The sequence below is a fragment of the Lactuca serriola genome, chromosome 4 (assembly GCF_051521515.1).
Source record: "Lactuca serriola cultivar US96UC23 chromosome 4, Lser_US96UC23_V15, whole genome shotgun sequence".
Taxonomy (NCBI): Eukaryota; Viridiplantae; Streptophyta; class Magnoliopsida; order Asterales; family Asteraceae; genus Lactuca; species Lactuca serriola.
Window position 1 is genome coordinate 127245493 of NC_136411.1, and position 4878 is coordinate 127250370.

Genomic DNA, 4878 nt, shown 5'->3' on the forward strand with positions numbered 1-4878 from the left:
CTAAATCATTGAGTTTGGTGATGTTTCAAGCCCCTAATGCCTTTCTAGTGATTTCTAATGAAGTGTGATGCTATTTTGGAGGATTAAAACCAACATTTTAGGGGGTTTTAGGGGAGTTTACGGCCTAGAAAATGCTTGGGCCGTAAACTCCAAGAAATGTCTCATTTTTCTTGTGTTTAAGCCTTTATTTCCATTCTAGCATTTTATGGTAAATGTCTAAGGCCATTAGGGGGGCAAAATCACACTTTTGGGCATGATTTTAGGGAGTTTACGGCCTTGACTATTCATGGGCCGTAAACTCCTTTCTTTAATTCATTTTGGAGTGTTCTAGTGTCCTAAACTCAAAGGAATAAGTCCCTAAAATATGTAATAAGCCCTAGGATGAGTTTGGTGCACATTTGGGACCCTAACTTGTGGAGTTTACGGCCTAAGCATGTGCTTGGGCCGTAAACTCTTCTTTGAGTCCTAAATCCATGCATTTTAGTGTTTAAACACTCCTAGGCTATATCCCCTAATAGTTTATAAGCTCATGGTCAAGTTAAAAGGCATTTTTAACACATTTTTAGGGGTTTACGGCCCTAGAATGTTCCTGGGCCGTAAACTCCTTATCTTATGCCTTCTTGGATGATTTTTGGGCTATAAACATAAATCAATACTCTTAGAATAAGTTAGGGTAAGCGGACTTACAATTTGGAAGCGTTTGGTTGCGAATTCGGGGCGAAAACGGGTCTAGAGGGAGAGTATAGAGAGAGAGTGTAAAAAGTCTCCCATTTGACTCCACTCACCCTTATATAGGTTTCACAGTCGGGGCTCAGTGGAATTTTACCCGATACTGCCGTTAAACGGGGCTTTTGGTCGCACCCGATTTAGTGGTCGTAATAATAAAACTTGACATTTCCTCAATAAATGGAAATGTGTGTCTTGAGTTTTTATTCCCTTTTATCACGACTTAACGGCATATTAACGGTAACCAAATGGAATGTTTATTAAATTGATGCCCTCTAATTAACGGAACTTTTATACAGTGGAATATTCTGTTAACGGTAACGGGGAATTGTAACGGGACAACTTGGGTTGTCACATTAATATACTAATGACTTCAATTATTCTTTAATATATAGAACATAGTGAATGACACTATTTGGCACAGGATTATTGTAATATATGCTTCATATTTATTACCAGTGGTTACACCAGTTTATTATAGGTTTATATGAGAAAAGTTTCTAAAAACATTGCAAGGTTTACTACACCCTTGCTATAAACTTTTTCCATTACCTTAACTAGACTGATGGTATCTCATATTTTACAAAACCATTAGTTCTACTCTATCTACCAGTATCCTAAGTGATGGCCTAGTGTGTCGGTGACGTGAACCATTTTTTCCTCAAGTGCTTGGTTTCTTTGCTCAAGCTCTCCCGTGCATTCTTCATTTCTTGAGGTTTGATTGTAGAGCTCTACTTCTACAATCCTTGCATCGTGAGTAATCATGTCATTATAAGAGAAATTAAAGCGGTGATGGACATCCATCACTACCTCTTGATTTCGCGTTCTATGTCCTTCTAGCCTTCGCATTCGTCCTAAAAGATGAGTAGTCTTTCCTTCGACAATTTCCATTTTGTTTCCGATTCTCACACTTTTCTCAAACAACTGAGATAATGTGTCATCTTCGGAAGAAAATGAGAGATATGGTCGGGATGATTGACTGATCTCATACTTGTTAGCAGCTCTTTCTTCTGCTATCCACCTATCAACCGTTTGTGCTATCCTCACGGGTTCATCTTGAACTCTATGGGTATTCGAAGATGTCCCCTTTGGATTCTTCTTAATCCTTATCCATTTTGGTATGTACTTACGAGCTGTGCGTTTCATCTTTGCTCCTCCTAGAACTTGACGGTAAAGAGTATTCACGGGTGGTAAGGAAGATGCCATTGATTCTGTCTCTTTCATAGGCTTTCTTTCTTCCTATTCATTGGAATGTAAAGGTGCTCCATTGTCATAAGGTATTAAATGAAAGGTAGTTGGATTTATAGGGTAATAAGGATCATGTGCCAACATAGGGAATGAAGCTTCTTTCTCTTCATTTGTATCTTCTATGACTACCCATTATCGAGAATGAGCCATGTCGAATTCCTAGTTTGAATCACCAAGTATTTAGTCTATCAAATATTACTTCAAATTTGAATAGTCCATATGATCTGATCATAATAAAATGTAGTTGCGCACCTACACCTAGTTGTGATAGGATCTATGCACATATAAACTTTAGTTGGAATATTTGATCTAAATCCTTGAGATCAAAAGCATTCCGAGTGTTTTAGGTGTATTCTAATAAAGGGTTTGAGTCTTTATATATGACTCTATATTTCTTATTTTTTGTATTCATGCTTTATTAATTTATTTTTTGTTACTTCAGGTCTATCTGATAAGGCACCGGCCAGTCAGAACAGTCGAAAGGGTAGGTGTGACATCCCCATAATCACGGCCGCAAAAGACCGGTTTCATTTATGCTTTTAAAATAATTTCAGAGTAAATCCATTGATTTAAAAGAGTTGGGGAATTTGTCCCCAAAACAATACATGATAAAATAAGGTTTATCAAAGCATTTCTTAAAGAAATGTATTTTCATTATATATATCAAAACTCGGGATGTCATGTTCCGATACAAACACAAAATCATAAACCATAAAACATAGACCTTACACAGTTATATACAACTATTGGTCTATAAACAAAAACATCTTCACAATTTCTCCAACTTATGCTCTCGCGTCACTACCTGTAATACAAATAAACTGAGTGGGTGGTCGGCTTGGGAGCCTGGTGAGCATATAGGATTTTCAACCCACAATAAATAGTTATATTTAATTTCACCAACCAACAATAACCCGATTACCCATTCCCGTTATCCTCACTTTACGTCCCTATGACAACAACTATTACAAGGGACCTAATCTAGGATTTTCATCGGGACGGACACTACTGCAAAGGGGTTTCCTTAGAAATGAATGTCCTAAGGCAACCATGAGGGGGATAGAATACAGCAAATGAACACCCAAGTTCACTACACCTACAGGTTATAAGCTTGCCAGCGTTCAACTAAACTGTCTAGAAAAGTCTTTGGTCGTAATCCATATTTTGTTGGACGACTAGATCACAATCACATCGAGGCCTCTCATCATTTTTATTTCATCACACATCACTATCTACCCATGTTCTACCCAACATATTTGTAGATAAAATATACTTGTTTATATACAGCTTAAAACCTATATAATATATTCATTCAATAGTCATACCACATAACAAATAGTATATAGTCACATAGCACGTATTTCATATAGTATAATTCATATATGTGTGTTATCAGAAAGCAACTACACACTTACTCATATCATATATCTAATACATTCATCAATACTTGTATTAAAATTGTGTATGTGAAAGGGACTATGCACTCACTTGATAATATGATTATCGAGCAGCACTACGGCTCTAAAAGTAGTAACTCTTCGATGAATCTGGGATATCTTCACACACCAGGCTTCTCGCGGGCAGAACTTCGGCTCAGAAACTCTTTTCTTCTCGGGATCTTCGGAGCTTCAGGAGTTGATTCGGGTGTCGAGATGATACCGGGGCTTCGGGGGTACTTCAAGACAGCAAGAGAGAGTATCGGGAGTGAGAGAGTGGGGAATTAGCAACTATGGCCGGCTGCCCTTCAACTTCTATTTATAGGACTGAAAATCTATACTCACGTCGTGAGCCACAACTGCTCACATCATGATCTCGATGTCATGGCGTACATCATCAGGCCACTTTCCCTGGAAGACGTCCATCACCTGCTCACGTTGTGAACACTATGCTCACGTCGTGAGCTCTGACACAGGTGGAAGTTCGTGCCCTGAACTTCATAAATTCATATCTTTTGCATACGAGCTCTGTTTTCGACATTTTTTATATCCACATGTAGGTGAGATTATGCTCTACAACTCGCATTTAGACTCCGTTAGCTAATTTTGAATTTAACTTTTATTATATTATTTTTAGTAGGTCGGGACAGGAAAACTCCGTTAGAAATTCATAACTCCTTCATCTGACCTCCGTTTTCGTCTGTCTTTTTACCGTTGCATTACTATCGACGAGATCTTAGATTCTCATTTAGATTGTTTCGGCTAGAAATCACTTGATCTCATGTTCGAAATTTGGGTTGCATACTGCTAAGTCGAAACTTCAAAAAATCATAACTTCCTCATACGAAGTCAGATTTAGACGTTCTTCTTATGCACGCTCTCGATTTAACCTATTCTACGACTTTCGTTTAGATCACTAAGGCTAAATATCGCTCTATCGTAAACTCACTATTTACGTCATGTAGTGTCGTACCGGTTCTGTCGCAAAACTTCGACAGGTCATAACTTCTTCGTTATAACTCGGATTTCGGCATTCTTTATATATATTCGGAACCTTGTCATGACCACTACAACTTCCTTCATAGATATTGGGCTTATCATAATTCATTTTAGCCACACAATTAAACATAAAACACATAATACTCAAATAATACATTTCTATTATTTCAAATGAGTTACAAAGGTTAACCTAGACTATTAAATCAATATTAATGCCTATCCTAGAAACACGGGCGTTACAGTAGGATCATTTTAGCATATAGTCGTTCTAAAATCCAACAACCCAAAGCGACGTGTCTATCCTATCACTGTTGTTGTAAGTAGTCCTTCAGTAGAATTATTAATCATACTTTTTATTGTAGGTTAAGGGATATGCATATACCTAAACCTAATAGAGTAAGCCCTAGACTATAGTTGTGCTTTACTAAGAAAGTACTAGTCCTCTATAGTCAACAGCTCTGATACCAAT